The following is a 13,434-nucleotide window of genomic DNA, read 5'->3' on the forward strand; positions in this document are numbered from 1 at the left end:
AACACAGTGTTCCACTAAAAGGCGATTTCTGAGATTGCAAAAAATGATTACTAACATGGTACTCTTTTCCTCTACACTTAAAAGAACCCCAAGGGGAGGCCTGTGATGACAGGCATGTTCTGTCTTGTCTGCATTGCTCAATGAGAGAAACATGGTTAATTGATTTCTAGGCATTTCACATGATACTTATCAAATGATTTCTAGGCATTTCACATGATACTTATCAAATGCTGTCATTCAGACTCTCATCTTTTGCTTGAAAGAAAAGCACACTTGGTTTGTTGAAACCATGTAAAAATGAGATTGTAGCTAAAGAACAGTAAAACTTACCCTGTTTTTTAGGGCACATATTTTTTTCTTCTTAAGAAAAAAAAAAGGCTGGTGAAACCAGGGAAAACATATATTAAATCAATATGCTCCTATTAAACTAAATGCTACAAAATGAATATGCTATAAATACTTAGAATCTTCAAGGAAAAATAATGCAAACTGGTAAAAACTGGTGGAATTTCATTGCATGTGATGGCTTTCTTGAATAGTATATATAAAAATATACAAGAAGATGTGCATATCCTCAGAGAATGTAAGTATCAGGTATAGCAGTTCTCAGTCTGTGCTGGGTAATTTGCCAAGTGCTTTACATATATTGCCCAAACCTTAATTTAAGCATTACAGCAATGCTTAAGATAGGGCTTATCATTAGTGAGATTTTGTACATGAGAAAATTGATACTTGAAGAAGTAAGGTAATTATTACATTTCATAGAACTATAGGTGCCAAGACCTGGCTTTTAAACCAGATCTGCCTGATTCCAAAGCCTATTTTTTTTTCTTTTCTTTTTTTTTTTTAATCTTTTTTTTTTTTTTTTAACATTTATTTATTTTTGAGACAGAGAGAGACAGAACATGAACGGGGGAGGGGCAGAGAGAGAGGGAGACACAGAATCAGAAGCAGGCTCCAGGCTCTGAGCTATCAGCCCAGAGCCCGACGCGGGGCTCGAACTCACGGACCGCGAGATCATGACCTGAGCTGAAGTCGGATGCTCAACCGACTGAGCCACCCAGGCGCCCCACAAAGCCTATTTTTTTAAACCACGCTGCTATACTGTTTAAGTTTTTATTTATCCAGTTTGTAGTTTCCTTTTCTTTCTCCCAAACATTCCTGCTCCTATTTCATATACAGCCTTGCAGACTTTTGTAGTTCAAAATTTAAGACTTAGCCCTTTGTCTGCAAAACATTTACTGACCCTCGTTAATATTTATTGGTGCTGACCACTTTGGCCAGCCCTGTTTTCATTGAAGTGCATTAATTGCTACCATTACTTGAAAAGTGATTAAAATCAGTCTGAAGTCTATACATAGAGTCCTTGCAAAATATAATTAAAGCATCTATTGCATCTTTATGACATCAGAACATAAAATGTGTGAACTCTGTTTTTCCTCTTTTCCAACTCTGGTCTACCAGTTTTATTTTCTCTGCCCCATGTCTGAACACCTAATGCTCTTGTACTGCTTTCCAAAGATGTAGAATTTTGGAAAATTTCTGAGGTTTTCTGGAGAGCAAAAGTATTCAGCTGATGGTTCATAATCCAAATCTGATTTACAGAGCTGGTATATCTACTTTGTCCATTATTTTTATGTTTTTTGAACCAATAGTTAAGACTCAGGAAATTTGATAGAAAACATCTGGATCCTAAACATAATCTGACAGCATGTTCTGGATCTGAACTTCTATAGGTAAGAATGCCTAGCTCTTGGTAGTACGTCCCCCTTTACATAGGGTAGGTTCTCTCCTATTTGCCAGACACAAACCCGCATAATTGGCCTTCCAAATCTAGACCAAATGCCAGTTGTCATTTACCATTGTTATTTTCTCACAGTAGAGGACTATTTCTCTGTACTATGTCTTAAAAGTGGGAAAATGAAAAATAGACCTAAAGGTCATTGTGCTTCAAGAAAAATGGAAGAAAATGCATTTTTCTCTAGCTGTCAAGAATATTAAGCAATTTTTAACAAGCAATCAAAATATGTGTCTTATACCAATATTTTTCACTAATTTGTGTTACCGCTCTGGTGACAGAGTTTATGACTTTGGCTTTGGAGTAGTCACAGACTTTGTAGAATTAATTAAAAAGAACAAGGACTCAAGTTCCCAAAATTCTCTTGGATTCAGTCTAATTCCTTTAAGGTCACCCGCATTTCTTTGAAGTTTTTCACATAAAACTCATGAATTTAATTGAATCACTGAACAAATTCATTTGTGAAGAATTATGTGCAAAAGTAGGCCCTTCCATTGTTACTTTATCTTTAAAAAGTTTATGTATTTTTCTTTTGAATTTAATAAGATAAATAAGATAAGATAAATTTTACCTTTATTATATAGCAGGGTATTGATTTAGTTATAAATCAGTTGATTTATCCTTTATCCTTGTCCTTTATTCTTTATCCTTTATGCAGTATCCATTACTAACTATGCAGTTCTCCTTTACTAACAGAAGATGTAGTTTTTTGAAGCATCAATGAAACTGAAAAATACTCATCTTCCGGACTTCTTTGCAGCTTGGAGTAGCTCTATGAGATATACGTAGAATTCAACTAGATGGGGCTTCTGAGAAAGACTTCTAAAAATTTTTTTGGTTAATAGCACAGCCTCAGTTGGCACGCTTCTTCTTCTTCTTCTTCTTCTTCTCCTTCTCCTTCTCCTTTTTCTTTTTTTATTTTTTTTGGTACTTTACCTTAAATTTACTTCCTGCCTAAAATACATATGCAGGTCCTGAAGATGGAGCAGCCATTTTGTGATAATAAGAACTGAAGCCAAATGCTCAAGTTAAGTGGGAAAAAGAGTGAACCTGAGTCTTTTATAGTTTTATGGAGTTGCCATGGCAGACTTGGTCTATCTACTTTCATACTGCTAGTTATTGAGAAAAATAGTCTTCTATTTAGTTAAACTTCTGTAATTAAGTTTCTGATTGTATGCATTCAAATACAATGTGTAACCAATAAAGCATCTGAAACCTGGAAGTGATTGCTATAAATACAAATCCTAAAATACAGTGGGGATGGGACTTTGGGGAAAAAAAATCCCAACAGAGACAACCTAAGTCTAGATTTGACTTATCTGCAAACTAGTGTTTGCCTGGGACTATTTCAGTCTTAAAATGGAAAGCTCTGCATTCTAGGAGCCCTCTTAGTCTTAGGCAAACCAGATGGTGGGCCACCTTACTGCAAACAAAGGTAGAAGGAAGTCCATCTTTAATATGGGAGATACTCTTTATCTCAGCCCGCAATCTATATTGACTGATAGGATAAAAATGCCAACTGCTTCTATGTCTGTCACCAAAGCCAATGCAAGCATCATACTGAGGCCCTACTTCTCTTCTAAGTTCAGGTCTCTCCTAAGACATCCTAAGAAACTGTCTACACAAGATCTTTGATTATGATTGCTTTATAAAGAACTGAACAGAAACAATACTTATTTTTTGAGTGAATTCTACTGCCAAAGATACACAAACTTAACAAGCAACAGACTACAATTACTCAACTTCTAAGGTTATCAGTAGACCTTCCAAACATACATAAGATACAAGGGGGTATCTTGTATCTTCTGCAACTCCAGGAAAGACATTCTCTATAATGCTCACCTCATTTATAGCCCTGGAGGGTGATAGATGAAGAGAATGCCCCCCTTGGAAAAGAATTAAACTCTGTGGATGGCCATGGATAGGGAGAAGATCTAGAGCTGTGCTATCAATGAAGTGACTGTAGTCATTACCAAAATTGAGATGTGCTATAAATGTAGATTATACACTAGGTCCCAAAGACTTAGTATGTAAAAAGAATATAAAATATCTAATTAATACTTCTTCATGTTGATTATAAGTTGAAGTAAGATTTTTGGATATATTGGATTAAATGAAACTAATTTTCCCTGATTTTTCTGAGCGATGTCAGGAAGATGGTGGAATAGGTGGTCCCAGCCTCTCTTTATGAGAAGTCAAGAATCTAATTAAGAAGTTGCAGCACCTCAGACAAACATAAAACTGAAAACAGCTGCACTGAAATGGGTAAGAAGAGCAATTTCATTTTATCTGTGTTAGCACCCCCTCCCCCAAACTGGCACAGCTCAGTGCCAAGAGAGGTGAGGTCAACCTGTGACTTCTCAGTTGTGTGTTGAGGGTGAGGAGAGTGAAGCATGCACTTGACCTCCCTCTCTTTTAGTTGCACCCCAAAGGACTGGTTTTCTATTTTACCTCTCACTGAGTGCTGAAATAACTGACATTGTCTGGATGCCTTGAACAGGTACGAGAAAGGAAAAAGGGAGGGAATCTCCGTGAGGCCAGCATAGATCTGCAAGATTGGGAAAAGGCACAGAACTGAGGCTTCCCCCCGGGTAGAGAAGGAAAGGAGTGGAGTGTGCCTCCAATGTCCCTAGTGTTTCAGTGCATTTCCTGAAGGCCTGGTTTTTGTCCTGCCTTGGAGAGCTGAAGATACTGGCACTTCTGGGCTTTTGAGGCAGCTAAGAACAAAGTAAAGTGGGCAGGTGGCTTTCTGTATCTGGCCCAGCTCTGAGAGATTGGGAAAAGACTCAGAACTGAGGGAGAGAAATAGAACATGTCTCTAACATCTCCAGTGCTTTAGTGCACTCCCTGGAGGCCAGTTACTGTTGATTGTGCACAATAAATGCCAAAGGAACCAATATAGTCAGACGCCAGAGGGAGCAAGAATCTAGCTAGATTGATTGGTGAAAGTCTTTCCCAGTCAAAGCCAGTTCAAAAAGTCTGGTAAAAATGATGGTTTCTTCAAATGTGCAGATATCAACCTAAGGCTACTGGAACATGAAGAATTAGGAAAACATGATACATCCTAAGGAATAAAATAAATCTCTAGCAATTGACCTTAAAGAAATGGAGATATATGAATCTCCTGATAAAGAATTAAAAATAATCATTTTAAAGAAGCAGTCTGAGTCCCTTGGGGCTGCTATAATAAAGTACCACAGACTGAGTAGCTTACAACAGAAATTTGTTTCTTATAGTTCTGGAGGCTGGAAGTCCAAGATCAGGGTACCAGCATGTTTGGGTGAATGTTCTCTTCTGGGTTGCAGACTTCTCATGGTATCCTCACATGGGGAAGGGGCTAGGAAGCTCTGTGGGGTCTCTTCTACAAGAACACTAATCCCATTCATGAGGGCTACCCCTTCAAGACCTGATCAATTCCCAAAGGCCCCACCTACTAATATCATCACCTTTGGAAGTTAGGATTTCAAGATTCAAATTTGGGGTGGGGGTAGGGCACAAACACTCCTCAATCAAAGGACATAGAATGGCTGATGAATTTAAAAAATAACATCTAATTATATGCTGTCTATAAGAGACTCACTTTATTTTTATTTTTTTAATGTTTCTTTACTTTTGAGACAGAGAGAGAGAGAGAGGGAGAGAGAGAGAGAGAGAAAGAGGGAGAGAGAGCACAAGCGGAGAAGGAACAGAGAGAGAGGGAGACCTAGAATCCAAAGTAGGCTCCAGGCTCTGAACTGTCAGCACAGAGCCTGATGAGGAAGTTGAACTCATCAACTGCGAAATCATGACCTGAGCTGAAGTTGGACACTTAACTGAGTGAGCCACCAGGTGCCCTGAGACTCACTTTAGATTTAAGGACACATACAGGCTAAAAGTAAAAAGTTGGAAAAGGATATTCCATTGGAATGATAACCAAAAGAAAGCAGGGTGGCTGTACTTATATTAGACAAAACTGTCTTTAAGTTAAAAGCTGTCACAAAAAATCATTATATAATGATAAAATGGTCAATTCATCAGGAATATATCATAATTATAAACATATACGGACCCAACATCAGACCACCCAAATATATAAAACAAAAATAAATTGACAGATCTGAAGGGAGAAATTATAGCAATTCAGTAATAGTAGGACACTTCGATATCCTACTTTCAATACGGGGCAGAACATTCAAACAGGAAATCAATAAGGGAACAGTGGACTTCCACAACACTATAGACCAAAGGAACCTAACACACATATACAAAACATGGTAACCAACAAGAGAATACGTGTTCTTTTTAAGCACATGCAGAATATATTTCAGAATAAATCACAGGTTAGGTCACAAAACAAATTTTAAGAAGGTTGAAATTATACCAAATATCTTTTCTGACTACAGTGGAATGAAACTAGAAATTAATAAAGAAGGAACACTGGAAAAGCCACAGATATTAAAAACACACTCTTGACAATCTATTTGCTCAAAGAAGAAATCAAAAGAAAAACTAGACATTACACAATATCTCAGATAAACGAAAATAAAAACACAACATACCAAAACTTTTGGGATGTAGCAAAAACTACTAAGACGAACATTTATAGTGATAAATGCCTACATTTATAAGAAGAAAGATTTCAAATAACAGTATAACTTTATACCTCAAGTTTCTAGAAAAAGAACAAAGTAAGCCCAAAGTTATCAGAAGGAAGAAAATAATAAATATCAGAGTAGAAATAAATGAAATAGAGAATAGAAACCTAGAAATACACTAATGAAACTAAGAGCTGATTTTTGGAAAAGGTAAACAAAACTGACAAAACCTTAGCTATACTATTTAAGAAAAAGGAGAGAAGATTCAAAATCAGAAATGAAAGAGGAAACATTACAATTTAAGTCAGAGTTTAAAAAAAGGATCATAATAAACAATTATAAACAATTATGTACCAATAAATTGGATGACCTAGAAGAAATGAATAAATTCTCAGAAACATATAACCTACCAAGACTGAACTCTATAGGAAACAGAAAACCTGAGCAGACTAATAACAAATAAGTAGTTTGAATCAGTAATAAAAAACATTCTAAAAAGAAAACCCCAGGATCAGATGGCTTCACTGGTGAATTACACCAAACATTTTAAGAAATGACACCAATTCTTATCAATCTCTTCCAAAAAATTGAAGAAGAAAGTACAGTTTCAAACTCATTTTATGAGGCCAGCATTACTAATGCCAAAGCTTCACAAAGACACCACATGAGAAGAAAACTCTAGGCCAATATTTCCAATGAAGATAGATGCAAAAATTGCAAACGAAACAATAGAGAACCAAATTCAACAGCACATTAAAAGGATCATACACCATGACCAAGTGGTATTGATCCCTGGGAGGAAAGGATGGTTCAACATAGGAAAATAAATTAATTTCATACACCATATTAACTGAAAGATAAAAGTCTCCTGGTACTCTCAATAGATATAGAAAAATCATTTGTCAAAATTCAACATCCTTTCACGATACAAACTCTCCACGGTTTTAAAAGTAATTTACCACAATGTCATAAAAGTCAAATGTGGAAAGCCCACAACTAACATTATACTCAACAGTGAATAACTGAAAGCTTTTCCTCCAAAATCAGAAAGAAGACAAGAATGCACACTTTCACCACTTTTATTCGATATAGTACTGAAAGTCCTTATAGGAGCAATTAGGCAAGAAAAAGATATAAAAGTCACAAAAATCAGAAAGGAAAAAGTAAAATTTTCTTTGTTTGCAGATAACATGAACCTATATGTAGAAAACCCTAAAGGCTACACAATAAAAGCTATTCAAAATAAACAAATTTAGTATAGTTGTAGGCTACAAAAATCAACATACAAAAATGCTTCATTTCTATACATCAACAATGAACTATCTAAAAGTGAAATTAAGAAAATAATCTTTCACAATAACTTCAAAAATAACAAAATACTTTAAACTTAACCAAGAAAGTAGAAGACTTGTGTACTGAAAACTATAAAACATTGCTGAATGAAATTAAAGACACAAATAAATGGAAAGGCATCTTATGTTTACAGACTGGAAGACTTAATATTGTCCAAATGTCCGTACTACCCAAAGTGATCTACAGATTCAATGTGACTCTTATCAAAATTTTATGTATGTATGTATGTATGTATGTGTTTATTTATTTAAAGTTTATTTATTCTGAGAGAGAGAGAGCTAGAGAGAGCAGTGAGGGACAGAGAGAGAGGGAGAGAGTGAATCCCAAGCAGGCTCTGCTCTAGCAGTGTGGCTGAAATCAAGAGTCAGATGTTCAATCGACTGAGCCGCCCAGGCGCCCCAACAATGGCATTTTTAACAGAAATAGAAAAAAAAAATCCTAAAATCCGTATGGAATCACTTGGGATCATATGGAATGATTTCAAAGAGCCAAAGAAATCTTAAGAAGGTTAAAACTGGAGGCATCACACTTCCTTATTTCAAAATATATTACAAAGCTGCAGTAGCTAAAACAGTATGGTGTTGCCATAAAGATAGACATTTAGACCACTGGAGGGGCGCCTGGGTGGCTCAGTCAGTTAAGCCTCTGACTTCAGCTCAGGTCATGATCTCGTGGTTTGTGAGTTTGAGCCACTGCGAGTTTGAGCCCCACATCGGGCTCTGTGCTGACAGCTCAGAGCCTGGAGCCTGCTTTGGATTCTGTGTCTCCCCCTTTCTCTGCTCCTACCCTGCTCATGCTCTGTCAATAATAAACGTTAAAAAATTAAAACTAAATAAAATAGACCACTGGAACATTTTAGAGACCCCAGAAATAAATTCATGCATATACATTCTTGATCTTTGACAAAGGAGTCAATAATATACAATGGGAAAAGGATAGTATCTTCAACAAATGGTGCTCAGAAAACTGTATATCCACATAAAATAATGAAATTGGATTCTTACCTTACATCATACACAAAAGTAAACTCAGAATGAATTAAAGATTTAAACGTAAGACCAGAAACTTGAAAGCTGTCAGAAGAATACTTATGGAACAAGCTTTTTAACATTGTCTTGTCAGAGATTTCTTGGATATGACATCAAAACACAAGTAACAAAAAGAAAAATAAAGTGTGACTACATCAACTACAATACTTCTGTGCAGCAAAAGAAACAATCAACAAAATAAAAAGGCAATTTATGGATTCGGAGAAATGTTTGCAAATCATATATCTTATGATAAGGAGTTAATATCCAATATAAACAAGGACTTCCCGCAACTCAACAGCAAAAAGCAAAAAACAGAAAACTCACAAATAACCTGATTTAAAAATGGGCAAAGGAATTGAACAGACATTTTTCCAAAAAAGATACACAAATGACCAATGGGTAATGAAAAGATGCTCAGCGCCGCTAATCATCAGGGAAATGCAAAGCAAAACCACAATGAAGTATCTCCTCACCCAAGGTACAAGGGCCATTACGTATAAAAAAGGTAAGTGTTGACAAGGATGTGAATAAATGGGTACATTTCTACACTGTTGGTGGGAATGCCAACTGGTACAAACACCATAGAACACTGTATGGAGGTTCCTCAAAAAACTGAATGTAGAATTATCATATGACCCAGAAATCTATCTTCTGGGTATACATTCAAAAGACTTGACCCAACTATATTGTCTATAAGGAACTCACTTAAAAGGTAAAAAGATTGTGTGCTAATATAAATCAGAAGTGTTGTCTGGAAGTAGAGCAGCAATCTTGTGGTCATAAGGTTAAAGCCACTTGTTAAAGTGGGTCGACCAGAGATCAGCAAGGAACCTGGGTCTTGGATGACTTTCTTAAGCACTGCACCAGCCCTGGACTTTGTGCCTCTAGTCTTCTTGTTATGTGATAAAAATAAACCCCTACTTGGGTAGATCCACGATAATTGTAACATATGACTGCAAGTAATATAACTGATACTGAAGGAAACTAACATTCACAGATGGTTCTCTAGAAGGAGCTTCACATATATTATTTTATTTAACCCTTATAACAGCATTTCAAAAATAAGGAAACTAAGACTCAGAATTTAAGTAACTAGCCTAGGGTTACACAGATGGTATATAGAGGTGCTTAGATATGAAACCTGGTCTTTAACATTCCATCATATCATTATCGTTATCATCACCATCATTATAGGGTTTTAGCATTATTTGTTTGTTTCATTAACATGTTTACACTTTAAGTGTTTTACTAAGATGAGAATAATTCTTAACATAATTTTCAGTGAACATAAATGCCTGTTGATACTTGTAATGTATGTATTTTAAAAGTGTTAGGCAACAAATAAGCCCTTTTACCTGAAAACTGAAGTCAGAATAAGGTTAGGTGTATTGCTTTGAACTTCATGCATAGTTTTGCGTGTGTGAGGTTTTTTTTGTTTGTTTTTTCATTGTAAGAAAAATAAATCTCTGTCTTTTTAAAAACTTTTATTTCTTTGCTCTGTATAACTGGTTACCAAGATATCATGATGCTAAGCACAAGAAATGTACAATTGGGAAAGAATTGGAGAGATTAGATTAGAAGTAAGGGATGTGCATTTACTCAAGGAGAAATATATCTTGAAGGCTAATAAAGAAGATATTACAGGCTATATTTACGTACTATTTGTCATGGATGGATGAATCCAAATGATTTTGTACTATCAAGATAGCTTATACAAGTTTCTGGAAGGTATTAAACTCAGAATCATGTTTTTGTTGTTGCTATTGTTGTTTTGCAAATCACCTTTGTCCTAAACTTTTAAAATTATGTCTGATTTGAAGGAAATATCAACCATCTGTTTCTGGTTTATTTCCACTTTACTAGTCAACTAACTATTTTATTTGCAACATAATCTCTGAAATAGAGTGCTTCAGGAGCAGCTAAATTCAGTTTTCTTTTAGCTTTCTTAAGGAAAAGCATTGGAAATCGAGTCCAAAAGCCCTAAATCCAAAGTTGAATTGGTATGTATGGGCATCTCTTCAAGTTAGCCACTATGTGAAATTGATATAAACTGGGGTCATTCTTCTAGTAAATTCTTCTTTCCAGAAGATTGCAATACTTTCTCAGTAGAATTGAGGAATTTAATTTTTATTAAACTCTGGAAGATTTTTTAGAGTTGCTTCAATTATGGAGTCTCAACAAGGGGTTGGAGTGTTTGGGGAATAAGAAAACTATAGTAGTTACATTTTCAACCCTCAAATAACATCAAGATCCATTGGATAGGTCAGGCATAAATGAATTGGAGGATGAGAAAGGTGTTACTGGTCTGGCAACAAGAGCTATAAATGTCTTTTGGGTTTATCAGTGGGGAGATATTTGTTAGGGCCACTGGAGATGTGTGTGTGATGTGTGTGTGTGTGTGTGTGTGTGTGTGTGTGTGTGTGTGTGTGTGTGTGATTAGGACTTAAGAGATTATTAGAAGATTTATATATGAATGAAAAGAAGGGCAGAAATGGGGGACAACAACAGTAGAGAGCATTTCATAGATCATTACAATATTACTATGATACAGGAATACCATAGATATTGGGGAAAAAGGTTCATATTATACAAAGCAGGTTTGTGAAAGATTTGTGTAGGGGAAGTAAAATTTTACTCTACACATTTGTCTCAGAAGCTTTACCTGGGGATTGGTTACTGCTTTATGTCAAGTTCTCTTTTATTTTTTTATTCGTATCTGTTTATCTTTTTGAGAGAGGGGGAGAGCGAGAGAGAGAATCTTAAGCAGACTTCATACCCAGAGCCGAACCCAAAGTGGGACTCAATCTCATAACCGTTATATCATGACCTGAGCTGAAATCAAGAGTTGGACGCTTAACTGACTGAGGTACCCAGGAATTCAAGCTCTATTTTAAATCATATAATTTTTCTCTCTTTTGTTCTTGTCACCTTCAGTTCCTTTATGGACTTAACGAAATAAGTAACTTCTTTAGCATGTCCAGGTTTGGTAGAAACTTTAAAATTAACTTAACCTTTCGCTTATCTAAATAAATATTTACTGTTACCAAACACCTTCCCCACCCCCACCCTCCAATAATTTAGTCTTTGGAATTGCTGCTTGGTTGTTATAAAAACTGATTATTTTTTTCTAGAAGAAAAAGCTTCACAGAAGACTGCAAATTTTCTAGTTTTCTAGTTTCACTTAACATTTTTGTTTTCAAAATATATTGGGATAAAGATGGACCCCTTAAGTTACAGTTTTGAAAGAATGCAGAGAGATTTGGAAAATACACAATATTAAAGTTCTTCAGGCTCTGAGTAATATGGTATAGGCACTAATTTTGCATGTAAAATTGACACTCTTGTAAATAAAATTTCTTTTATCCACTTATAGAGAGGAAATTGCCAATTCAATTCAAGTTGAAATTGCCAATTCCTGTGTCTGCAAAGTAGTAATAGTCACCAGAGGGTAGAGTGAGGTGGAGAATAGTTTCCATTATTTATATGGCTTTCAGTTGTTTAGCTAGATGTAATTTCTAAAAATCTCTTTGCTGTAGAAATAATGTCAGGTGGACTCCATCATGATTTCAATCTCACTGCAGTTCTGGGAATCCATCAATAATGAGAGCTGAAAAATTCAGGAGACTCTGGCAAGGAATATAAAAGAACACATAATTTTCTCTTTTTTCCCCCTAAATGATGAATCACAGTAAATGTATCCTTAAAATTGATTGTTTTAGATATGCAGGCCTAGGAAGTGCAGATTTCAGGCCATGAAGTACAAGAACAAATAAAAAAATTTCTTATTTTTTTTATACCAATTCAGATTTTGAACCCCTATACTGCCTGCTGGTGAAGACCAAATCTTAATTTAATCATTTCCGGGGTACCGTCCCTCCTACATATTTCTCCTGTATTGTATCTAAGTTCTAGAGGAGTTATGGGGGCTCTGGGAGTGTTTTTTCTCATCCTTGGTTATTGTCATCTATCCACTATGATTATTAGCTGAGATCTACATTAATTTTCTCACTTTTAGTAATCAGTACATCTGTGTCACTTTTTTAAATTTAAATTTTTGTTAGTTAACATACAGTGCAATATTGGTTTCAGGTGTAGAATTCAGCTATTCATCATTTACATACAACACTCATCATAACAAGTGCCCTCCTTAGTACCCATCACCCATCTAGCCCATCTCCCACCTATCTCCTTCTGTCAACCCATAGTTTGTTCTCTATCATTAAGAGGCTCTTGTGGTTTGTTTCCCTCTCTTACCTTCCCCCATCTTCTTTATTCACTCATCAGTCAATGGACATTTGGGCTCTTTTCATAGTTTAGTTATTGTTGATAGTGCTGCTATAAACATTGGGGTGCATGTACCCCTTCAAATCTGTATTTTTGTATCCTTTGGGTAAATACCTAATAGTGCAATTCCTGGACCATAGGGTAATTCTGTTTTAATGTGTGTCACTTATGTGTTCATTGAGACATATGTGTCTGAATCACATGGCCTCTGAGCCCCATGTAGTATATAAGAAACCTCTGGTTCTGCTCCTGGACCACAGTGATGAACAGGGAATGTCTCCAACTTGACAAACCTTGCAAATATTCTGTCTACTACTCTCCTACTATGCTGAAGAAGGAGAACATAGCTGTCAAATCTTCTCAGAGAATACAGACCCCCCTCTCCTCTCAGATT

This window comes from Panthera leo, chromosome C1 (genome assembly GCF_018350215.1).
Source record: "Panthera leo isolate Ple1 chromosome C1, P.leo_Ple1_pat1.1, whole genome shotgun sequence".
NCBI lineage: Eukaryota > Metazoa > Chordata > Mammalia > Carnivora > Felidae > Panthera > Panthera leo.